The sequence below is a fragment of the Lissotriton helveticus genome, chromosome 5_1 (assembly GCF_964261635.1).
Source record: "Lissotriton helveticus chromosome 5_1, aLisHel1.1, whole genome shotgun sequence".
Taxonomy (NCBI): Eukaryota; Metazoa; Chordata; class Amphibia; order Caudata; family Salamandridae; genus Lissotriton; species Lissotriton helveticus.
In genome coordinates this window covers 1,897,033,159-1,897,060,320 of record NC_136065.1, presented here as the reverse complement: position 1 = coordinate 1,897,060,320, position 27,162 = coordinate 1,897,033,159, and positions in this window count along the sequence as shown.

Genomic DNA, 27,162 nt, shown 5'->3' with positions numbered 1-27,162 from the left:
TAATTACGAGAGAAACGTGCAAAGTATTCCCTTACGAATGAAACATGGAGAAATATGTAAGATCTTGTGAGCAAAGCTTTGATGCTAATAAAACCCTATCTGTATTGAGGCCACAATTTGGTCTAATGAAATGTCCCAGTAGTTCATGGGAAATTCATGCTATAGATATTCTGGGTTCAATTTTGGATTCCGAAAGTATACCAAAACACATTCTGGTTACTGCTGGACATGTATTCCAAGTGGCCGGAGATTGATATTCAATCCAAGGTCGAATCCTCACTGTTATTTCCTTCCTGGAAAAAGTGTTCTTAAGAGAGGGAATTCTCGAGATAGCGAAGTACTGGGTGGAAGTTATATAATTAATAACTTGACTCAGCGCTGTCCATGTACCACCGGAACCTAAACGTTGCTTGTTGAACATTTGGGAGACGACAGACCTTAATACCAATGGACAAATATGGGGGACGCTGGGCATGGTTGTGGCAAAGCGAAACAGCTAGACGTGGGGGGCGTGAAATGTTCCCACGATTCAAGAATTGGAGTGCAGACATGGATCTGGCCATGGTGGCAGAAACAGCGGTGTATATAAATAGGAGGTGTGCAAAAAAATGTGAATGGCTGTGGGGGAAAATGGAACGCTTTTACAGGGGGGATATGTACAGTGCCAACTGTAGACACCTCATAAGAGTAGGATAAATCACCATGTTTGGGGACACTGTTCATGCCCTATAGTGACTGACATGAAGTGTTTATATGTTGTACTGAATTTATGTCTATGAGTAGCAAGAGCAATGGGTCGAATGACTCCAGAATGTACAGATGTATGTACTTTTGCACCAATAAAACAAATTTAAAAAAAGAGAGGGAATTCTCAATCACTGTTAAGTGATAATGGTCCTCAGCTCATGGCAGAGAAGTTGAAGGATTTCCGTGTGAGAAATGGTGTTAAACTGAAACATACTCTTATATAATTCCAAAGTGAATGGTATGGTAGAACGCTTCAACAGGGTGTTGTTGGTGAGTATTCAAGCAACCACTAATTCTGGAAAGGAATCGGAGCAGGAACAAGCTAAACTTATTTGGGCTTATAGGATTACCCCAACCTTGATAGGGTATAACACTTATTGTTTTGAAAGGTAAAGAACAATTCACAAAAGATACAAAACATGGATGAGTCCAGTACTCCAGAGTAGATGGTCTCATGGTGTGGTGTAGGTTAACCTTATGGAAGCACAAAGGATTTATAGACGTTATTTTGACAAGAAGCATGGTGTCAAAGCGGACACACTTAGTAAAGGAGAGTGGGTCTGTGTGAATTTGGGTCTAAAAACCAAGAAGAGGTGAGGTAAATTCTCTAAACCTCTGCAAGTCGTGGAAGTGTTTCCTAGTTCTGATAAATTAAGGGATGGTAAAGTGTGCCACTTTAACAGTCTGGTTAGATGTAATAGTCTAATGTCCTCAAAACAAATTGGTTGTGGGATAAGGAAGTTGCAGCTCCCCTTCCGACTATAACCATTGGGAACTCTGCTTCCTTTCCAACTACTATTGTGGGAAGCTCTGCTCTGACAACTTCCATGTGTAATGGTACAATGACCAATGGTGGAACTCAAAATGAGGAGGTAGAATCTAATGGAAATTTCAGTAGTGTTACCTCAGTCAGGAGTTCTGCTAAATCCTAAATTCCCAAGTCCACCACCACACAATTTGGAAGGGTCAGAGTGCTTCCTCGAAAAATGAAGGACTTCTGGGGTGGGTGAATTTATATTGGGTATATTTGGAGTTTGCATAACTTAATAATCTCTGTTGATTCTATTATACACTGTATATTTCTTTGTTAATTTTTTACGTGTTATGTGTTATTAGATTGTATTAGTAATTTGCATGTACTTTATACTATGTACTTGTGGTTTCTTTCTTTATTGTAAGAAGGGAAGGTCTTGGTGTTAGAGTTCTAGTTGCTATTGAACGTGGAAGGGTTCTTGAGTGTATGGAGAAATTGTCATTTGCAATTGTAAATCAGTTGTAAGGGATCAGTATGAGAAGATGGCGTGTGCCTGCACTCCAGTAAACTACTTGCGACTATCATTGTGTACTTGTCATTACACAGGCCAACAGGATGTCACAGTATTGTTTTGTGTTTAGAAGTAACACAACCCATACAAATTCCAACAAAGCAATCTTTGGTGTTAGATTCAAGATGTATAAAAATTTCAACTTTCTTGAATTTCACGTGAAACTGATGACGTAGCTCTTCACCTAATTCTCAGCCCTGGGGTAGATCGAGGTTGAGCCTGCTTCCAGAGTCAGCACACCCTCCTGGGTGAGTCGTGTGCGGTACAAATAAACATAATATTTTGCAGGGAGACTGTAGCAGTAAGATGTGAACTAGGCTGCGAAGGAGCTCAGAAACCCAGGTGAAAGGGCTGATGGGGTCTGAGTAGCAGAGGCTGGAGGCTTGAACCCAGTTATGATAGGGACCACAGAATGGTGTGAGATGGGATATGAGGAAGAGGAAAAATATGGGTGGAGGAGTGGGATGAAGAACCAGTTTACAATAGTCTGTGTTTGAGGTCTTGACAGAAGGGGTCTGCAGAAAAGGGTGAGTGATCTTGAATAGAGTGCAGGGGGGGTATTAGTCAGAAGGAGGAATAAGGTATGAAAGAAAGGAGAAGATGTAAGAAGCTGTGACAATTTATTTAAGGAGAGGTATAAAAAAAAGAGTATAAAAGTGCCATAGGATGTGGTAAAAGCGGGTTATAAAAGTGTATCAGATGTGGAACAAAATAATGCAAATGACTATGAATTATGAGGATGGAGATGAAGAATGCGGTCTGAGAGGAAGGAAACAAAATGGTACTTACCCATAACCAATGGTTTGCAGCTTATGGTGTTGCACATCACATGTGCGTTACACAGCACTGCTGAGTGGAGTTTGAAATATAAAAAGTTATTTACTCAAGATTTACTTTTATGTTTCGAGAATGACTCATGATTAATTGGCTGAAACCCAAAATGATTAACATAGGCGTACTTGCTTGTGCGATGTTAAAGATAGAATGCTTAGGAAAGCCACATTAGCAGGCCCTCTTATTTTTATCAATGGTAGGGATGGTCAGTGGCGTCCGGCACAGGTAGGCGCAGTGGGGCGGGGGCAGGGTAGGGTTGTAGGGGGGACTTAACAGACGACGGAATAGGTATAATTCAATAAATAATACCTATTCCGCCATCTATCGACAGCCTCCCAGCCGTGCCGCGCCCCACCACTCTTACCTGTGCGGACCACCGCTGTCGGTGGTGTATGTGAATATCTAATGCACCCTGCAACAAACTGTTGGTCCGTGGAAAGTAACACTAAGAAACTGGATTATAATATGGGAGGGAGGAATAATCACAACCCCTGTCCGGTTAAACCACAAAAGTCACTATATTAACCTGACCTCATCCCTTGGTAGATAGGGCACAGTATTTGTGAAGTAACAAAACAGTAATAAAGTCAAAATGCAAACATTAAAAACCCCAAACTGACTTAGAAAAATAGAGTAACGTGTAATAAACAAAAGAGCATGAAAATGACAATAATACAGTAAGTGGAAATGAAGATATGCATTTTTACAGGTTTAAGTAGAAATAGCGTCAAAAACATAAACAACCAACGCCCTCCTGTCCTCTCCGCTGCCGTTAGAGGCTTGGCGGTCTTGCTGTGCTTTAGCAGGACGCCTGACGGCGAATTGCAATCCCCGCATCATCCATTTTAAATATCTACACCAACTTTATTACACACCAGCTCAATTATGCAGTTTTGGCTTGGGTGAAAGTGCCTGCTGTGTACGCTGTGGCCAGGCTGATGCAGATTTTATCCATTTAGCAGGGTCTTGTGCTGGCATCTCAAAATTCTGGACAAATGTTACACAGGTGTTGACTGCTATTATTGCGGATGTGTACCAGAGGTGTGAATGTTGAGGTGGGTACAGAAACGTAAGCCCTGTAATAGGAGACTAGTGGATATAGCAACTCTATTTGCTAAGAGAGCAGTGGCAAGGTGCTGGGGGGCAAGGGCTGTACCAACAGTTAAGAAGTGGCTTCAGGATTTAGTATATTGTTGGGACCAATTGGGACTATATGCAGATGAGCTGCCCGAAGCATCACGTCCAAAGGACTTCTGGGCCCCCTCACTGGATATCTACTGACCAATCCAGATATGTCATAATTCACTCTTCAGGTGATTATTATATACCAGCTGAGAAGTTATGGGACTGCCATTTGGGACTATGAGTACCGAAATGTATCAGTACTGGAAACCGTGAATGAATATACGAGTGCCGGGGTGATGGATGATCGGGCGGGGGGGCGGGATGGGGGGGTAGGTATGTTTTATGAAAAATGCTGTTTACTGTATGTAAAAGAGCTTGTTCAAAAAGTGTTATCTTGGAAAGAACTGCTTCCCCCTCTTGCTGGGGGATATATCTGTCACACTCAACAAGCTGTTCAATATTTTTTTTTTTAAACATAAACAACCAGTGATAGTCACTGGTCAAGGTAGACTGAGTCCTAGGCACAATCTGAGACTGACCGCGAAGGAGAGCAGGTCGGATACATCAACCTGGTTCGTCCGGCCAAAAATTGTACCTTCTGATTTAGGGCCAAATGTATTTATTGGCAGTTGGGCAAATGTTCCGGCAGGGCAATGGTGCAATCTCGTTAGTCACCCTGGGGGAGGCCCGACGACCAGATGTATAAATGATCGCCAAGCTGGCAGTCATTTATAAAGCATTCGCAGGAACCGCCTTCATGGCAGTTCCTGTCAACACATTTCGCTGTTTGGTGCAGGGCTCTAACAATATGATGGAGATCTGCAACAAATGGTCTCTTTTTATTTTTAAAAACAAAATCCAGAAATACCATTTTGTTTTTGAAGAAAAAATATATAATGCCCCCTCACCATGGGAGTCATCTCCCACAGTGAGGGGGGGCATTATTTCTTTTTTCACTGTACCTCACCGCCAGGGTTAGCCTGGTGATGATGGGCAGGATAAAAAACAGCTATATGTCTGCACATCCTAATTAGGAGGATGGACATATAGGCAATTTTCCGACTGCCCTTCTCTGTCAGGCCGTTGGATGCATTTAACCATGAAAGAGACGGAGTAGTCTCCACCATGATTACACCGCATACAAATCAGGTGGGCAGACCATTATATTGCTGGTAAGTATACCCAGTCACTTTTGCTACAGACTATCCTTATCGCTAAGATATAAATCAGCCCATTAGTCCTTTCATTCCCAATTCACCGCAGGAGCACACTTCTATAGCCCATCAGGACCTTAGTGAAGGCACTTAGAGACTCACAGGGTGTCAGGTGGAGGCCAACAGCAGGTGCCAGTTCAGGTCTAGTTGCCACTGATCAGCTGGGCAGTTACAAGAAGGCCTCTTTAAGCTTTTATCCCTGTAACTTGAACAAAAGGCAGGCCTTATGACTCATAGGAGGGGGTATGCTGTTTACAGCCTTCGTTGATCTTAAGCATGGGGGGGGTATGCTGTTTGCAGCCTTCGTTGATCTTAAATCAGCGTTCGATTTGGTGCCACGTGCAAAATTGTGGGCAGCCCTAAAAGATCAGGGTATGCCTTTGGATATCCTGTCCCTCCTAATTAGACTACATGATGACAATTTTGCCCGAGTTCGTTGGAATCAGCAGGGGAGTGTTACTGACAAATTTCCTATTGCAAGGGGAGTCCGCCAAGGGTGCGTGCTAGTCCCTACACTCTTCTCACTGTACATCAACAGGGTGATCAGCTACTACGAACAGCAACCTACTGATGCACCGAAGTTGGATGGCAAGCTGATCCCCCTGTTGATGTTTGCAGATGATACGTTACTAATCTCAAAAACACAACAGGGCCTCCAGAAGGCCATTGATGTTTTTGAAGTCTTCTGCAATGACCATGGGCTTGTCATTAACACAACTAAGACTAAGTTCATGGTCTTACATAAAAACAGATACGTTAAAGGGAAAGTGGTTATGGATGGGGTGCAACTGGAACAGACGCAAGTATTCACTTATTTGGGAATCACCTTATCATCTAGATTAGATTGGAGATACCACACAAACCAGTTGGTCACAAAGCATACCCAACTATTGGGAGCACTTACTAAAGAATTTTACCTGTCACATACCAGGCCAATTACTCCGGTTTTAAAGATTTACAATACGAAAGTGGGAGCGGCAGTCCTTTATGGAGCAGAACTGTGGGGACTTAGTAATTTAAAAAAGTTGACGGGTGCGCAAAGTAAATTCTTGCACAATATTACAGGTCTCCCGGTTTCTACTCCGCTGATTCCTCTTCCCTACGACCTGGGAATTTATTGTCTCGAAGATATGGCCAGATATAAATCAGTTGCATACTGGAGGAGATTATGGGTTACCCCGGAACTCTCCCAGTATGCACGAGCCTTTCTCGAGGTTAGAGATGCTGATAGGGCTCACAAAATACTATGGTTGAGGGAGGTAAAAGCTATATATTCAGCCATGGGCCTATCCCCATTGTGGGATGACCCATTAGGGAATACCTTTCCACCTAGGAAAACATTTAGAGACCTGTACTGGAACATGCTTGAGGTAAAAAGATTTGGCCGCTGTATTGAATTATCACTTACGGCGGAATTTCTTGGATTGAAACACTCTCCAGCTTTTGAGGGTTATTGGGATTGTATTACCATCCCGGGGAACAGGAAGAAATACCATCAGTTCAGGGTGGGGACATTACCACTCAATACCTTCACTGCGAGGTGGTGCGGGGGTCAAGGCTTTGTCTGCCCCTTCTGCCCCACCCAGCGGGAAGATTTCGGGCACATCCTGTTTGCCTGCCCTGAATACAAGGTCCCTAGATTATCCTGGATAAAACCCATTTGTGTTCAGTTGGGTCTCAAAACAGGCTGTGAGTCTGTCAGGATCCTTCGAACTAATAATTCCCAGGCCGTGGTTATAGCTGTCGCTAAGTTTCTTCACTGGATGTGGATCATCCGGTCCCGTAAAATGAGCTTACAGTGATAGCTTAGTGGCACTTCCTTTTTCCCTAATCTCTCTTTTATGGGTTAAACTCATCTGAAAATATAGTATGTGACTAATGATGAATTTATAAAGTTTAAAAACTTTTTAACTATAGAAATGGTTTAAAAAAAAATAACTGTATAATAATGTGTTTTTAATTAGACTCAATTAATATTTGTTTATATCTATGTAATTTATGTGTTAAATTATTGTTGGATGGCCAATAATTAATGCGGTGTTTAGTGGTTGCTATTTACTGTCTATGGAGGGTAATTTTAAAAATGTTAAATTCTAAGTATTGAACATGATTTGTTGTTGTAAATGTCTTTTATGATTTAAAAAAAAATCGAAATAAAGACTTATGAATTGAATTGACTCGTGGAGTCCACTTCTTTGTCCTGTGTACAATAAGGAGCAGGTCCAGTCCTTCAGGGCGTATCTCAGGTCACAGACAGTAGGTCCTGTCCTTTCCTGGGCTTCCTCAGGTTCAGAAAGTGTTTTGAAGTGGGTGCCTGCAGATGCCACAATCATACATGGAACAAGCTAGCAGGTGGGAAGTACTTATTGGCACACCCTAACCAATGAGGTAAATGTTCCTAGGGCCAAACCCACCAACTTTGGACATTTTCAAGATGAGGCATGGGGGTGTGCCTGGGGCGTGTACAATGGCAATCCTAGTATTCTCCCACATCTAACACTTAAAATCAAGTTTGGGCAGTTCCTGTACTGACAATAAACCTCCTTCACATACTAATTACTTGCTCGGCGAAGTTGGAAAGCAAATGCATATTGAGCTTCTAGGAATTCCTGGCAGGAAACAACTAACTTTCTAAAATTTACTTTTCCTTAATATTTATTAAAAATCTGACCACCATAGGAATGGATTTTTAATAACTACTTTAAATTGTTGTTCAATTATAACTATTAAAACAGTTGTTTACCTCTTTTTCTAACTAGTCCCATTTCAAAGATACAGTATTGAGTATTGGTATTTTAATATATACTCTGTAATTTGTTTTCTAGATTGGATAGCTAGGCCTGACACAGTGAAAAATATTTTTAGGATGCTAATCTATTTAAGGACATGTTAACAATAACTTTCTACAGATCCTACTTTTAAATAGCACGCGCCCTGTTTTGTGAGCACAAAGCCTAAATAGGGGTGAATTATTCATATTTAAAAGTGAGGTATTGACCTGTTAAAAGCATTTATTTGGTCGAATTATAGTTTTTACACCGCTGTGGTCAGGCTACAGAGGTAGACCTGAAACCACGTTTGTTCCACTCTCTAAAGTATGGCAATATAGGTGCTGCAGTCCACTATTGACATTTACCATACTTTTTTACCATATACTAGGAACTTATAGGTAAGTTAAATATGCCGTAAAGGAGTATACCAATTGCATCCTGTTGAACGAAGGAGCACAGACTCTTTACCACTGGTTAGGAGGGGTAAAATAATTGCACAGAGTTCTAAAGGCAGCAAAAATATAGGGTCCAGCAAAAGGCAAATAATCCAGGGTTACTGTGCAGAAAGGCGGATTTGCTACACCAACCTATTCTGTATGCAGCATGTGATAATGTAGATGCGGTGCACCCACCTAAAAGCGGTGTCCCATCCCCTTAAGTATGAAGGAAACAGAAAATAAATGTAGCTGTAGTAAATAATGGCTTTAAAAGTCTTTGACCCTCTTTTGCTTTTTTCTAGCATTAATGTCAACACATGAATGTTTTGTGAATGTGTGAGTGGATGACCAGTTTGCTACTTTGCAAATATTCATACATGGAATATCACCAAGGGAAACCATGGTAGCCGTTTTTAGGTCGAGCCTAGCACAGTGCGTATGCGCTGCTCTAGGAGATGACCTTTAGAAATCGATCAGCTCTTTTCAAGCACTCATACTTGTGCTGGCATCCACCTTGAAGGAGCATTTGCACTTTTGAAGCCCTCGCTCCCCTGCCTGACTATTTGAGGGTGGCATTATTTGCACAATACGAGGTTGCAGCACAGTCTCAGTAATACATAGGCAGATTTGGAACTTAAATACTTTTGCCCACTTAATTAACTTTATTAACTGTAGCCCTTTATGCGAATCAGTGGAAAACGAAATGCAGTTAACGCAACCTTGCTCAAGCTGCTCCTGAAATAGGCAACTCTAGCCCAGGACCTCAACGCCAACGAGTGAATCGATCCTCCAAGCAACAGTCCAGTCCTCTAGCGTTCCGCCTCCAGTCCCCAGGCACGTCTCGCATGCCACGTTCACGTTGCTCGAACTGTCTGTTCTGACATTTGGCATAAGTCGCTTTCAGTTGAAGATGGCGACTTCATTGGCAGGGCAGGCTGGAAAAATTGCCCGTAACTTAGCAGCAAGGAGGTGTTTTTTGAGCAATGGCCATGTAAGAAAAAGCGGAGTTTGCGTAGCCCGAGCAAGCTCAGCACCCGAGCGAGCCAAGAGAATGTCTTGAGTATTGTGAACACCAGAGCTCAGCTTGCACACAATGTGTCCTTCAGAGCTCAGCTTGCAGGGTGTACACGTACAAAAAGTGTGTGTACGCAGGATCTTTTACCTTGGTACCTTTTGTGCACATTTTTTATTGTATGATGGCGTGCCTTTCACCCTGTAGATGTTGTAGGTCCATTTTATGCATTTCTGTGTTAACCTGCATCCCCTATCAGCGAGTTTGTGTTCTTACAATCTATTGATCATAGCTGTGCAAATACGAGTTTGTCACCCTGCTGGTCCTCTTGTTTTTGAACAGGCTGCTCCAATGAGCGTGTTTGATCCAGCAGCCCCAGACTGTGTGACCTAACTGCCCCAAGTGTATGTGTGTAAGCATCTGCCCTAATAGTGTGTGTGATCTTGTATGCGTGAGTGTGACCAGAGAGCCCCAATGTATCTCTGACCGATTCTCAGCTGTATAAGTGTGTGCAAGCTATCTGTCATAATGTACGTGTGAATGTAGTGGAGAAGTGTGGCTCAATGGTTAGAGCGGCAGACCTTGATGCAGAGCTCTGGCCCGGGACCAGGGTTCGATTCCCGCCTCGGCGGGTCTCGGGCTCAAATTCCTCTGACCTGATATTCTCGCCTCAGTGCCTATTCTAATCATGGGTCCCACGTTGCAACTCTGGGCAATAGCTTGCTTAATCTCCACAACTGCCCCAACAGCGCTGGGGTGCCTGGTTTCACCATGGGGGTGCCCAGGAGTGGATACTTCACAAGGAAAGCCAGGAAGGGTTCCTTAGCGGTATGAGTACAAGCGCCGGGAGACCCGGTCCGGGTAGCTGCGTGCTATACAAGTACAAAAACATTTACATTTACAATGCGACCTGACAGTTACAACAACCTTTAGAAAGATGAAGTCAGGACTGGCAAAGGATAACAAGCATTGGCACAGCCAATAGGTCTTGCTTTGGGACCTTATAAGTATTTAGTTATGCAGCACAATATCCTTGGTGCAACAACATCAACAGTTGCATGGCTAAACACTTATAAGGTCCCAACCAAAGGCCTGACCTATTGGCTAGGTCAAGGCTTGTTTACACATGGAATGTGCTTAAGGAATGAAACTAGGGTGTCTGTTTGCGTGTCAATACCAAATCTGAATACACCCCACAATCCATCTGGCTATGCCATTTTCAGAAGTGTATTACCCAAGATTGTAGCACAAAGGAGACAAAAAAGCAGTTTTGGATAGGTATGTTCCTGTTTATAGAATAATGAGAGCTCGTATAACATTTAGAAAATGCATTGCATTTTCTGCCCTCATTAAGAATCTGAGAAGAATGTTGGAAGTTCAATAGTATATTGGAGGTGAAAAAGAGATACCACAGTTGAGAAGAGCCATAGATGAGTGCATAAGACTACCCTGTCTTTGTGGTACCTAAAAGAAATGTGTGTTCAGTGATAAAACGTGCAGCTCACTAACCCGCCACAAACAATTGATTGCTACCAGAAAACAACTCTCCATGTTAGTGTCTGCAGTGAGTATGAGTCAGTGGCTCAAAAGAGCGGGTAACTCTTTTCAAGCATTCCATGAAGGCTTTAATAACTTTTCAAAAGAGAATATAATTGCCTTGTTTGATAGTTGGTAGCTCCTACTACAAGTGTAGTTCAGGCCTGATTCCTTATGGGAATTAAGGTATCTCACTATGTGTGCTGACTCTATAGGGAGAAGATGTGCAGGTGTAGTGAACAAAGTGTTTCTACTCATACACATAGTAAGTCAAGTGTGTGTTTTGGGGCTGCATGCTAACTTACAAAGTCATTCACTTTGATAGTAAATTTAAATATCCCAATTCAAAGACTTCAGGATCCAAATCTCATAATATTTAATTAACAAAATGACAGCAAAAATTACAAACATCAAATAAGTGGAACTGAACATATGAATGTTTCATGTTTTAAGTAGAAATAGTACTACAAAGCACCAATGATAGTCAATGGTGACAGTAGACTGGAACCTAGGCACAATATGATGCTGACTGTTAAGGAGCACAGGTTGGATACACCCACCAGGTTCATTCTGATCAAAGATTGTACCTTCTGTCTTAGCTCTTTAACTCCCAATCCACCACAACAGTACACTTCTAAAGCCCCCACAGGACCTCAGTGAAGACTCATATGATGTAGGGTAGAGGCCAACAGCAGCGTCCAGCCGTGATTGATCATGTGAGCAGTTGTAAGAAATGCCTTTTGTAGCTTGTTGTGTCCCTGTAACTTGAATATAAGGACAGCCACATGACCTTTGAGTCCACTTCTTTGTCCTGGGTACAACAGGGAGTAAGTCCAGTCCTGCCAGGCTCCTCTCAGGTCAGAGACAGTATGTGTATTCCTCTTCTGTTGTTTCTGAGGTCCGGCAGCATTTCAAATGGCGGGCTGGAGGTGCCACATTTTTGCTTGGCACTAGCTACAGAGTGGGAATGAATCTTTGGCATGCCCTAACCCAGGGGGTAAAGGTTTCCGGGCCCAACCCAACAAATTTTGGACAGTTTCAAAATGGTGAAAATATTTAGCCACAGTAAATATGGGCTCTGAGGGATGGAGGTGTGTGCGGAGGGTACTATGGTAAAGCTAGTGTCCTTCCACATCTAAAACTAAAATCCTTTTTAAGGTAGCTACTGTACCCGCAATGAAACCAAAGACAGACGTCTGGTAGGACAAACACAGGATTCTTTAGCAGCAAGATATTGGATACACAAGAATTGTCTTAGGCAATCCTTTGATGTGTGCCCCATGTGTGAACCCTAATTGCAACAAAGTACCAGCAAGGGATTTTGTTCAAAGGAGTATTTAACAGAACTCAGATTAGAGTCTTATTCGCAATACTTGGTCTGACCCAACCTTATTGGTATCTGTTTACAATTATCTGTATGTCTAACCTGTAGACAAAATAGAGCAATACAACAAAAAAACAGCAACACGGGGAATCTTTTTTATCAAAAGATATTTCTTTTATATACGTTATCATTCAAGAGTAGAAAGGGTACAAATCAACCATTAAAATTGATCAAGATGCATTAAAATGAAAGAGGTATTGTCAATTTTTTCCTACAATACATCTGAATAAAAAAGTCCAATCCAAGAAAAATAATAATAACAAATGACTCCTGTGTTTCTCAAAGTGATGGTCACTTGTGAAATCAATAACAGATGTGGAAAAGGACTTTATAGTCGACGTTTTGGTCTTTTGTCATTTACTCCTTAAAACCTTCTTCAGGACAACAGATATTTGCATATAACGATGACCCCTTATATAACTGATCCTGACGTGATTCACACCAAGAGGATTTTAACAGGCTCTGTATGGCAATCTTGATTTTCTGAGCAATTTTATGTCACGTAAACTGGTCTGTGTAAAAGGATTTTTTCTCTCACATCCAAGATTTTCTTTAATTCTTTTGAACTATTATTTTTCTCTTTTCACATTAGAGAATTTGCAAAAGGTACTCAGCGTCAGGAAAAGTCCTTCCGAATGGAGATGCTATCGTCTTCCGTAGTCACGCGAGAACAGCTGTCTGCCCGAGACCGCAAGGGTATATTGGGTTACCCACCGATTTTCACTCCATGTGTGAACCCAGCAGACCTGCCAAGCAGGATTTGAAACTGTAATAGCAAAAAGGATGCTCACTACCCCACCCTTCTGCTGAGATGAAAGGAGTCATCCACGCCCATTCAGATCAGCTTGTCAATCACAGTGGCCTATTTTGTAGATCCTGGGAGGAACTTCACACCTTTTCCATATCTCTTCAAACGCTAATCACCCGAGCTGGGAGAGATCTGAGAGCAAATTAGTCTCTAGGAACTTCAGGCAGGAAAAAGGTAACAAAAAGTATGACTTTCTAAAAGTTCGTTTTCCTTAATAATTATGAAAAATATGATTTCACCATTGAATTGGGTTTTTAAATCTATTACAAACAGTTGTTGAATTATATTTCTTGATAGTCCCATTCCAGAGATGCAGTATTAGGATTTTAATTTGTACTCTCATTGTCCACATAGGACTGGTAGGGCTTCCACAGTGAAAAATAGGTTTTGGGTGCTAGTCACTGTAAGGACATGTTAACACTAAATTTCCACATGTCCTACTTTTAAATACCATGCACCCTGTTTTGTGGGCTACAAAGTTAACATAGGGGTAACATATTAATATTTAAAAGGGAGGTTTTGACATGTCAAATGGAATATATTGACAGATGGATTTGAGTTTTTACTCTGCCACAATCTGGCTACATAAAGGAGGAATTAAGCCATATTTGCTCTGCCACTGTATTGGAAGGCATACTAGGTGCGGCAGTTCACTCGTGGCATTGAACATCTAGGCCCTGAGTCCACTTTCTGTCATGTACTAGGGAGATATAGGCAAGTTAACTATGCCAATTAGGAATATGTCAGTTCCACCATGTTTAAAGGAGGGGCACAGGAACTTTACTTCTGGTTACCAGGGGAAAGTACACAGAGTGCTACAGCCAGCAAACATATAGAGTCAAGCAAAAGGCAACAACTCCAGGATGATCATGCAGAAAAGTGGAGTTCCTAAAAAAGGGACATGTAGGAATTTTATCTGTAGGTAATACTCTAGTCGCTCTTTGGTTCTTCATTATCTGACTCCACTAAGTATTTGTACTATGCTTCCTGAAAACGTGGAACCAAGGCCTAAGTTATTTTTCTGTGCGGTCTGAGGTGGTGGCATAAATGGGGAATATGGTGTTATATCCTGTTGCATATGGTGAATTACAGACTGCATGTATGGTTCAGTGGTTTCATAATGCTTAAGAATGTGGCAATGGTACAAACGTGGTACAACTGCCTCCTCAACAGTGATTTATTGTTAAATCTTAGTCTTACCTGAAGATGGTACATTTTGCTATGACAGACTGGATGGTTTGGCCATGTTTGTGGGCCTAAATAAATCCTTCTTAGATTTGGCCACAATATGGCCTGTATCGGAATCCCTATGAATTTGTTTGTGATTCCAATCCTGAATATCAACTGTATATTCATCTGTTTGTGAGAAGACATCATCCATTGTCCTCAGACTTTTTTTAAGTGCTAAGGCACTCTTGGTTCTGAAGCAGCACCCGATGAGGACATACCTTCAGTAACAGTGGCGCTGGTGACATTTGAAAGTAGTGAGGCGTAAAATTAGTGGTGGAGCACACTGTGTCGAGCGAGCATAGCGAGCGAGGCCGAACGATCTAAGGAGGTCCACATTTCACCTAATAAGTAAATTACACAATAACATGCACATTTCAATATTTCTCTGTGTATCAAACACCATTCCAATGCCATGCTATGCCTTTCCCCCTGGGTGGTGTAAAGCACCATTGCTGCCATGCCAGTAAAATACATAACATTGAGTTATTTAAATAAACATCCGAACATTTATTTTGGGAACATACAAAAATACATACCAAATAACAAAAATTGAAACTACTCCCCCTCGCTCTCAAGCAGATCTAGGATGGCTTTGATCATTATTTACAGTGAAGTTTCACGCTTTCTTGAGAAACATGTGGGTGGGGTGATCTAAGCTCTGTTTTACTGTCACTGCACTATTCTATTTGTAGACGGCTGCATTCGGAAAATTATTGAAAGTGCTGCCAGTGCGCTGTGAGCCAAGTGGTTTAGGGACAAAATTCTGATTTATAGGAAAATTATTATAATTGTATGCATGCTCCAAAGTTAAAACGCACGAGTGAAAGCTGCACTATAAACAGATAGCTTTCAACATGACATTCAAAATCCAAAAAGATTACATATGTCTTCACCTTTGCTAAAACTGATTCTTAGACAATCAGTTGTCTTTAGCCTGGGACTCCATCACCACATCCATAGCCACAGACTTCTTTGACACTTGTTCCAGCACCGATACAGTATGCATCCTCCTTGTCGCACCCATTACCAAAGAATACCTCTTAGCCTATGCCACAGCTGCATGCTCCTCTACTGAGGGGCCAGTAAGTGTCAGGGGCACCGTGTGAGTGGGAGCGGGGGGGGGGGGATTCAGAGGGACACTGAAGCAGCAATATTAAGTGTAAAGGAGAGTGGAAATGGGGCATTTATCTCATGCTAAAGAATTTGAAGGCGGCTTACAGAGACACACTGAAAAGTACCAAACATAATTATGTTCTCAAACATATATAAAGATATATTTGTCACAGAGATAATGGCAACGATTCATCACTGGGCACATACAGTCATAGAAATAAAAACAAAAAATAAATCATGAATGCAAGTGGGAGGACCAATACAACAAGATAAATACTGAAAAGAAACCGAGAATGGCAGCAACGGAAATAACAAAAAAAAGATGTAAAGTGGAGAGTGGTTTTCGAACAAGAGAAAAGAAAACCAGGCAAGAAGGGGAAGCAAGATAATGAGAAAAGTGGGTGGCGATAAAGGGAAGGAGGGAAAAAAACGAAAATCGAGCAGCGAAGAGTACCAAGGTATGGTTGGTTGTGCGTCCAAGAGTTTTGCTTGCGGCAGTGTGAGTTTGCTGTTTGCGAGCTCTAGGCCCTGGAGCCCTGGGGAGGAGGGAGGAGCAGGCAGGGTTTGTTTCTGCTGTTGTTTTTCCAGTTTCTTCACTTGCCCCTCCGAAGTTAGGCATCTGAGGGATGAGAGGTCGCCTCGTAGCACTCAGAGATATCTGCCTTACAGACATCAGGAACCTGTCACTGTGGGCCCATTCGACTGTCTCTGCTGCTGTCTGTCTCTGCTGACTGTCTCTGCGTCTATGTGGCTGCAGTAGTCTGTCCCTGTGGGTGCAGAAGCCCGTTTCTGCGGGTACAGCTCTCTTCTCTGTGGGTGCAGAAATCTGTCTCTACTTGTACCCTTCTCTGTGGGTGCAGCAGTCTCCTCATGGCATAGAAGCCTCTCACTGCAGGCACTGCACTCTGCTCTGTGGGTGCAGTGCAGAGGCCTGTCTCTGGGGGTACCCTACTCTCTAGGTGCAGCAGTCTCCTCTGGGTGCATGTCTCTGCAGGCATTGCACTCTTCTCTGTGAGTGCAGCAGTCTCCTCAGGACGCAGAAGCTGGTCTCTGCGGGTACCCTTCTCTTTGGGTGCAGGCTGCAGCAGTCTCCTCAGGGTGCAGAAGCATGTCTCCGCAGGAACTGCACTCTTCCCTGTGGGTGCCGGAGCCTCTTTACCTGGCATCAGTCTCTTTAGACTCATCATTGTGCCTCTGGTCCTAAAGCCAATACTGTCTAGTGCTTCGGGTGCAGCCGCCGGTCTCTTTTGATTAATTCAGTAGGCTGTCTCTATGGACCCTGGAGCTGGTAGTCTGCCACTAGGTTCAGTGACGGTCCCTTAGTCTGTCTGTGTGGGTTCAGTAGACTTGTCTCTTAGCGTGTCTCTGTGGGTGCAATAGACTGTCTATGTGAATCCAGGAGCCTGTCTCTGTCGGTCCACGGGCCTGTCGGCCGGTTGTGACTGTGACTCTGTCACTAGGAAAGTGGTCCGGACCTTCTGGCGTCACAATAGTGTATTACAATAGATCTAATAGCAGAAATGATGTAAACAGGTCAGGTCAATCACACTGTAACATTACTGTGTGGGTACCCTTGATTATGTTCTCTCTTGTATTGGATGTAACGACCCAATTGACCAGCTGAAATGGCAGCGAAAGGACAATATAATATTTATTTACCGTCAGACTCCGGAGGAGGCGAGCTGCGAGCACACAACGACGACGAAGGTCAGGACGACTGGTGGTCACGCATCTTGTCTTCGTGACTCTCCACAGACTCTGCACTTTCACTTTCTTTACTTGAGTTGTTGTTGTGTTCTGGCCGGGTTTCACCACGCACGGTGAAGTCCCCGACAGCGTAGAAAATGGCCAATCACCTCGACATGGCTGGATAGCCATATGGTGATTGGCCATACAGTGCAGCGCCTCAGCAGAGCAGCCAACACCAACGCGCGGACACATCCTGCTGCAGCAGCCAATCCTGGTGCAGCGTTAAAGCAACACTGCGCCAGGATTGGGCTACGAGCAGGATACTATCTGCCCATTTATGAGACCGGGGGCCCATATCCCTACCTGACTGTGCCTGTGTCTCGAGAAGGGGGGGGAGGGAAGGTCTACTGTGCGCATGCGCGGGCCAGTGAAGTTTTTACTACTCCTGGAACCCACATGCGCATTACTGATTTACTGTCCCAGCTATTCTCACTCTGCCTGTGCGTGCGCTGCCTGTCACTCTCTCTGCTGCAGCCCCGCCCCCGGCCACGGCCAACTTCCTACGATGCCCGATTGTGTCAGGCTTGTCCCGGGGCCGGTAGCGCACAGTGCGCTCGGATTTATTTTTTCATCAGCTGAGCTGACAGCTGTAGACAGCACAGATCAGATGGATACCCTTGGCTTTCAATGCAAGTGCGGTCGTCCATGGCTAGTGGGGCAACGCCCCAACGCACCCAATGGACGGACCGCCACTGTTCAGTTATGAGAGTTTCAAGGTCAATCGATCGCCTTTTGGGTGCAAAGATATTTTTCAGGTTCCAACCCATGATGAAAAGCAGCGAGACTCCCAAGACCTTCGATGCCGCTTGGTGCAAACCACCTCTAATTCACCCTAAGATTAGCGATCAAAATAACAAGGCAGGTGCTGGAACTGGATGGCGAAGAACAGGTTTATTTCTCCAGAGGAGAACACATCACATCAGACCCTGGGGCTATCATCAGGAGGTGCTCTAACTGCATCTCTGTGGCATGGCCTTTTATATGCTTTTTCGTCAGTTTATTACATGGTCAAACATTCCTGGCATCAGTTTATTGCATAGTCAAACATCCTTGGAATCCCCGCCTCAAGCTAGTTCCCACACAAACCCAGCAGCAATCGTCCCTCCACCCAGATCTAACAGATGATCGCTATCTCGCAGCTGGACATTCCGACAGGATCTAAAACATGTGGGATCAGTCAGATCTAAGGGGTCGTGTCACTGATTAAATTACGGACCCTTTGTTGGTGAAGCAAGTTCTGTCGTATGTGGGTAATAAACTATGTCCACAGGGGTCGGTTAGTGCCTGGGACAGGATTGAGTGGCCAGGTGCAGGGAAGAAGGTTATCAAAGGGGGCTTGCCCGTGCGTGGAGGATGAAAGGATGAGCGGGTTGGGAGCGAGAAGTGACTCCAGGGCATTGTCATGCTGACATGGTTTTACGACCCTGGTACATGTGTTCAGGCTTAGTCAGAGCACGGAAGATGATAGCGAGGTCGGGGTGACTCACAGGTGACCAGCAGAGTATGAACTGGCCGCGATGTTGTGGTAAATAAATAATTAATTACCGGTTCTATTTTTGACTGGATACAATATAAACAGATAGCTCAATAAATAAGAGTCAAGATACGAGGTAGCGAGAGTTGACAGGCTTTAATTAAGCATAAAGGACTGGAACAGGACAGCCTGTACGGGGATGGGATGGCAGGGCCCGGCAGCTGCCGGGGCAGGATCTGGGAATAGCTAGCAAACTTTAATAACAGTGCACAATATTTATAGTTAAACAAATACATTGTATTCAATACAGTAGGCGTAGCAGTAGGCGGAGTTTGTAGCAGTCGCGAAAGATAAGGCATAAAGTGGGTGTAACAAGAGGTGTGTACAGGGCGTATACATAGACATGTGATGCAAACGTAACAGAATATGTCATAAATGGGGCGGAAACATGGAGGGGGCTACCTGAGCAGCTGGGACCTTTAACCTAGTGGTGCGCGCAAACTGGCAATGACGTGTTACCAGGGAGAACTGGGGGGCTATGACTTCTGCGCTAGAAGAGGAGACGAAAGTCTGGAGGGCAGAGCGACATGTACCCGGGCATATCTAGTATCTCGTGTTTAGGGAACATGTTGATAGAATCCAAAAGTTATCAGGATAAAGGCTAACAGACACTAGGACTGGTGCATGCATTATTCTAAATGTATTGCATGTGCGAGGAATATTCTATGAATATGAATACAGTATTTCTCTTACATGGAGACATAAAGGCTAGACCATGACGGAAACTATTGATGCGATTCAGTAGCTTAGGAATGCAGAGAAGGAGGGCTGGACTGATAACTAGAAACATAACATACTCTTGGCAGACTGGGAGGCAGAGCCAGGCCGAGCCGGGCACTGCGAGGCATGAAAGTAAGTGAAGGGTCAGGGATATAGGTGGGGGCTGTATCGCTCCTCGGAGAGGGTTCAGGAAACAGGAGCTGAATCTGAGTCCGGGCCCTTTTGAGGCCTAGAAACGGGGACTTTTCAATGAATTAACGTGCACACTGTAAAATGTGGCAACGTAGGATTACATAGGCCTGATATTCGTTGTATTCACGAGGACTGGAAACTGGCATACTAGAGATGGACACAACTGTAATTGCGTCTTTAATCGATCAGAAGGGAATACATGCATATCGATCATGCACATATAGCATAAGATGGTGAACACGTAGGCACATACAACATGGCAAAATTTACTTTTCCACATTCCCTCCTTGTGCCCTACGTTTCCATTAGGAAACATTAATATTCATGATACCATCTATCTGTTCATATAGCATCATTTGCTCGTCTCGAATTGTCTTGGAACGGGACTTAGGACTAGGAATACAAGAGGTAGCACACATGCCGCAAATCGCAGGGCCACATTGTATACAGAGGCAGCAACTGAATATGATCATTACTGCGATACCTAGAAATGACAATACTTTCCATCCCCAGGCAGATAGGATATCCCAGAGCCAACCGGACCATGTCCAGGTGCCTGGATTCTGGTGTAACTGATGGGCAATTTTATGAAGTCTGGTTATAGCTGAATAAACAGACGGCGCGTTATTAGGAATAAAAATGCAGCAACTAGATCCGATGACTCTACATGCTCCTCCTCTATCGGCCAGTATGACGTCAAGAACGAGACGATTTTGGAGCACGACAAATCTCATAGCAGATTGCTCTTCGGTTAAGTTACCTAGAGCAGAAGTAGTCTCATTCACTACTGCTTCAAGGGTTCTGGTTAACCTACGTATCAACTTACTATTCTGGACAGGTCCTATAAAGAAGAAGAAACCTTTATTAAAATCTTGATATTGTTCTAGAGCAGTTTCAGTTTGATCGACAATTGGGGACTCAATCTCCCTTCTATGTCTAACGTGTACTAGATGTGTGTTTCTATGATAATCAGATGGGGCTAGAAAAACTGGTGGCAGTAGGAAGGCAATGTAACAGGTTCCATCCCAATCGAGGGGCAGACGAACATATGCGGTCTGACCACAAACAAAATAAGAATGACGTGATGCTTTGAAAATAGATTTCCCACTGTCACGATACTTGACAATAGTAGTACAATCACTATGTCCTACATGTGCGGAACCATTCTTTCTGACACATAATTCGCCTTTGACTGGTAGTACTGAAATAGCAGGTAAGTCTGGAGTAGTATCAGACTGAACATTCAGGACCATAAAATTCGAAGAATAATTACCTAAATTATAAACTTCATTTTCTAGATCTAACCCTGTTCTATGGGGGAGACCTTGCTTGTCTGGAAAACATGTTCTATTCAGAAGGGACATATCATTTGAAGATGACGTTAACATGGACCATGCTCCACACGAACCATTATGTGAAAATGGATAAGGAAAGAGTGGCAGAACTCCCTTCGGTGTCTGGAAAGGGGGGAGTCGACCACACACCCAACAATTAGTGGCATTGCTGGTCTGGTGTGAATAGTGTAACATTCTTATAAATGTATTATTTCTCATAGCAAGACGATAGGATAGCTCGTGAGGAGGCAGATCACTAAATGTGTGCTCTACTGTAGCATTAGAAAACATATTTACATGAGAAATTGGAAAACATAAATGTAATGCATAACTTGTGCAGGTAACCATCAAACTCAAAAATAGAAGAAAACTTAGAACAATGATACATTTGATAGAGTTTTGACTAACTCTCTCACTATGGGGGTCTATCTCATACATGTCAGAAACCTGTCTAACCGTTTCACCCGAGAGGGACTTAGACAATTAAACTGGCTGACTTATTTTACTAGACCGGATCTTTAATTTATACTCCTGCTGCGGAGTTGCCTCTAACAGGCGAGGCTTGAATTCGGGATTGAGATTAATGTCTGATTTAGAGTCTTGTTTCAGGCAGTCTTTAAAAATGGAACAGTCTTTGGATTTGTCATTAAAAGTCTTTTTCCGGACTCCATGAAATTTCTTGATATGCGACAGATGGACCCAACCCTTGCGGCCTTCCAACTTCACGGCCGTACGGGTGGTCAGAAGGACTAGTCTCGGCTCCTTCCAGCGAGGCTCCAGCGGACTTGAACGATCAAAGTTCCTGACCAGTACTAGGTCACCTGGGATGACCTCATGCGGTTTCACTTCAGTATTATCTGGAAATGCAGCGGCAACCTGTGAACGACAAGAGTGTAGGGCAGACATCAAGGAAGCTAGGTAATCTGTCAGCATATCACTGGAAACATCTGTAATACTGCGGGGTCTAGGTGTACCCCACATGTTTGGGGGGTGGCCGAATACGACCTCGTACGGGGACAGACCTGATCTGGAGTGTGCGACCATGCGCATAAAGAATAAAGCAACTGGCAGGGCAACTAGCCAGTCTACACCTTTCTCTTTACATGTCTTAGCAATACGGATTTTCAGGGTCTGATTATGTCTCTCTACGAGACCGGCTGCTTCAGGATGGCGTACACAATCGAACTTCCACTGGTACCCTAACAAAAGGGAAACATGTTTCATCAACTCAGATGAGAATGGCTGGCCGTTATCAGAATATACGACCCTAGGGAGTCCATAACGGGGGAAGAATTCACGAACCAACTGCTTGGCAGTGGTCGCTGCTGTGTAATCTGGAACTGGATATGCTTCTGTCCACCTGGACAAAGCGCATACAACTACGAGGACATACTTGAAACCTCGACATCGCTCCATCTGAATATAATCCATCTGGAGGACTTCAAAAGGGTGGTCAGGAGGTTGGAATCCACCTTGTTCCACCGGGACACTTTTACCTGGATTGAACTGGCAACATATCATACAAGTACGGACTTTCTGCTTGGCTGCAGCTCGTAAGTGCTTGTTGAACCAAAGGTTCTGTATACTGTCTAACATGGCTTTTTCTCCTAGGTGTGCTGGACTATGTGCGGTATTGATAATGACTTGAACCATAGAGTCGGGGAGAAACCTTGTGGCTTTTCCCTTCGTCACCCATCCCTGATCTGTCTGGACCCCTCCTTGTTCGGACCATTTCTTGATTTCTTCGGGAGTAGCATGTAACTGTATGTCTATGACATCTTGTGTAGGGTCCTTAACTGTCATACATGTAGTCTGTTCTGGAATGAATGTCTGTGTCTTGTTAACTGGAATGTCTGGTGTCTGAGCTGTAAGCTTGGCTGTTCGATCTGCTAGATTATTACCTTGGGAAATGATGTCAGTAACTTTCGTATGTGCCTTGCACTTCATGATAGCGATAGCTGTCGGTAAATGTATTGCATCTAACAGAGCTTGAATGAGGAGACCATGCTGAATCTTGGTTCCATGAGAAGTCATGAAACCTCTCTCCTGCCAGAGCACTCCGAAGTCGTGTACAACTCCGAATGCGTAACGTGAATCTGTGTATATATTTACTTTCAGGTTCTTGGCACGTATGCAGGCTTGGGTCAGAGCAACTAGCTTTGCTGCTTGAGCAGACAGGATGTCAATACGGTGTGTCTCTATAACTTCAGTTTCAGTAGTCACTGCATACGCGGCTACTAGTTCTCCTGTACTTGTTCTCATACATGAACCATCCACATAAAGTGTCAGGTCGGGATCTGGTAATGCAATGTCTGTCAGGTCTTGTCTTGGCTTAGTCATAGTGTTAATGACTTCCACACAGTCATGTGTGACAGGATTCAAAGTAACTGACGGTAACAGTGTAGCGGGATTTAGAACGTTGCAGCGTCTGATTTCTATGTGTGGCTGGAACAGTGTCAATTCGTAACCTGTTAAACGTGCAATTGTCAAGTGCTGAGTCTGTGTTCGGTTTAAAAGAACTTCCACGGAATGTGGAACTTGTACTGTCAGGGAGTGTCCTAATACTATGGAATCACTTTGTCTGATTGCTAGAGCTGTGGCTGCAACTGACTTGAGGCACGCAGGCAAAGCCTGGGCTACTAGATCTAATGTGCTCGAAAAATAAGCACAAGGCTTGTACTGTCCTGCTTGATCTTGTGTGAGAACAGATAATGCAGTACCATCACGTTCTGTGACAAAAAGTGTAAAAGGCTTACTGTAGTTCGGTGTAGCTAGAACAGGTGCTTGGCATAAAGCTTTCTTTAACTCATTAAAAACAAGTGTATGTTCAGATGTCCAAGGGAGGACAGTCGATACGGCTGCCTCCTGTGTCGTTAACTGTATCAGTGGCTTGGCTAGAAATGCATACTGAGGAATCCATTGTCTGCAGTAAGAAGTGAGGCCGATAAAAGCACGTACCTCCTTTTGTGTCTTGGGCTGTGGAAGACTCGCTATTAACTGGATACGGTCTGGTGTCAACTGCCTACCCCACTTGGACAGTAAGTGGCCTAAGTAGATCACTTGCTGGACACAGAACTGGAGCTTCGAAGGGGACACCTTGTGCCCCATCTCGGCTAGGAAATACAGAACTGTAAGTGACGCTCGCTCGCAGTCACGTTCAGAACGGGCTGTGATCAGTAGATCATCGACATACTGGAGCAGGGCAGTGTCAGTTGGCATGTGAATATTGTCTAGTTGTCTTTTAAGTGCTTGACTGTAAATACTAGGACTTTCTGTGAAACCTTGAGGAGCTCGTGTGAATTTATAGCTCCTTCCATTTAAACAAAAACCGAAAAGGTACTGGCTGTCTGGATGAATGGGGACACTGAAAAATGCATTCTTGAGGTCTATTACAGTAAAAAATGTAGCTTCAGAATCAATGGCTGTTAATAGGGATGAAATATCTGGGACTACTGGATACTGAGGTATGATACATTTATTAAGTTCTCGAAGGTCAATCACTAATCGATATACTGGAGGTGCATTTGGATCAGTACGTTTCATGACTGGAATGATAGGAGAATTACATACATTGGAGTCAGTTTCTACAACCACTCCTTGAGCAATAAGCTCGTCAATAATTTTGGATAAGGCTGCTACAGCCTCAGGTGGCAATTTGTACTGTCTGATCCGTGGCAAGACAACACCTTGCTTGAGAGTCACACGATGGGGTGGGATTTGCATAAAACCTACATCAGTTGGACCTTGCGCCCATAGATGCTGGGGGACATTCAGTAATCTTGGATCAAAATCACGTAATACATAGTGACCTTTAAAGTCCCTTAAAAACAAACGTATTCCTTCTGGGGAACAACAAATTACTGCACCTAATTCTTTCAATGTTTTAATGCCTAACAAATTTTCTGGACATGACTTCGTAAGTAACAAATCAGTAGTTCGGGACAATGGACCAACTTCTAGAGTAACTGGCTTTGAAATCTCGTTTACAATAGGCTTTCCTGAAAATCCAAGGGAAACATTTCTAGAGCCTGAGAGCGGAGCCCCTGGAACCTCGTCATGACTGATAGTAGTCCTACTTGCCCCAGTATCAATCAGAAACTTTCTGTCTTTCCCTAATACTTGACTGTGTACATAGGGACCCTCTTGATCTACAGGTATCTCGATGAGAGGCAAGCCTACCTCCCTCTCTAGGCTGTTTCATGAATACTGTTGATACTCTGGATACTCTGTCTGGGCATACTGGTACATCTGCTGTGTAACATGCTGTGTTGCAGCGATAGGCTGCGGTGCTGGAACTGTCTGTTGTGCATTCTGTGGTGACGGTGAAGTCTGTGAAACTTGTTCTTGTCTAGGCGGACGTGGTCTTTCTTTAGTCTTACCAGTGGCTATGTTGTGTTTCAGAACTGCACACTCGTTTATAAAATGACCTGGCTGTTTACAATAATTGCATGTCCCTTTAACGGGAGCTGCAGGATGACTGGCTTGATTCGGACCCCTCTTCTGACTGTCTTGTGGAACAGATTGGGCAACTAGTACTTTCATTTTCGTATCTTTCATACGTTTCCTTTCGTGTTCTTGCTCTTCCCTGATTCTATTCTGGTGATACTGGAGCATCTGGAGCATTTGTGACGGGGTATTAGCTTGCCAAGTACTTTCGACTTTTAAAACTCGATTTTTAACTTGTGGGCTTGAATTCTCGACTAGTTTAGTAACAAAAAGATGAGGGTATGACTCGCTACCTGTCTTCAAACCACTGTTAATTATGCAAACATTTTTCGAATCTAGAATAAAAATCACTAGTATCTTCATCCTGTTTCTGTTTGCATGCTGAGATGGCATCCCAATCTTCCTTTTTCGTGGCTAATAACCTTGGCAAAACCTGAATCAATAACTCGGGTAATTCTTTACATTTGTCCCCAAAACCGGTACCTGGTACTCGTGCATTATCTTCAGCTTCTAGAGCTGTCCAATCTATCTTTTTCTCTCCCACCTCCCATTCTTTTTCCTTGAGTTTTTCATATATGCCCGCAGGCAACAGGACCTTTAACATTTTAATAATATCTGGATACGTATACTCTCCCATACGGAGCATGTCTTTTAATTCTCGATGGAACCCTGCTGGATCTTTGTCGTGACAGGGAATTAATTTTTTCATCTCTAAGAGTTCCATCTTGGTAATCGGGGTGTAAACAAATACTCGTTCTAGATCGCCACCCGTTCCTCTAACTGGGTGTACTTCTCGTAACGGATGCTGTCTATCTATGTAGAATGGTTTACTTTCTGGAGGTGAGACATGAACAAAATGCGGATTCAGAAACGTTCTATATTTGTGGCGCTGTTCTAGAATGGTACTAATTAAATCGGTACCTAAACCTCTCCATCTATACTGGAGTAACTCGTTCAGAACATCATGTAACGGACCTGGATCAGAATGCTGACCCTCATACAGTGTAATGAGGTGCTGGATCATATACATACCCACCAGTCGCTGCTCGGCTGGGGGCAGTTTCAGAAACATTTGTGCCACTATTTCGTCTGGAAAAGTGGTAGAATCAGTAACCCATCGGACTGCTGATCGGGCTAGTTCTTGTTCATGCATGGTACTAAGTTCACTATAACCGATTCGTGATTTCAGAATGTGATCGGTAGCTTGAAATACTTGCTCGAGAGAACCTTGTTCTGGTGCTGGAGGAGGAAAAACTTTCTTGTGTTCTAGGCGTGAATGTCGGTCGGGAAGTCCAGTTCTACCTACATACGCTATTCTGGTGGGATTCTCGTCGTCTACCTCTTCAGTAGAAGAGTTGTCTTCTTTCTCGCTTACTTGTGCTGCTTTGCGTTTCTCGTGAAACCTTATTATTTCCTTACGAATTTTCTTGTACATACTTTCTATACTACTGAGTGTCTTGTGTCTACCCTCGGCTATATTATCACTCCACCTTGTCAGGACTTTCATTTCGGTCGGATCTTTAGTCGGACAATCTTGTTCCCTTATTAAACAATTGATTAGAAACTTTAATAGCATGAGCTGGGTCTCAGCTTTCCTTAGAGACATGATTTCGCCAATACTTTCTGGATCGTCTCCTGTACGGATGAAACG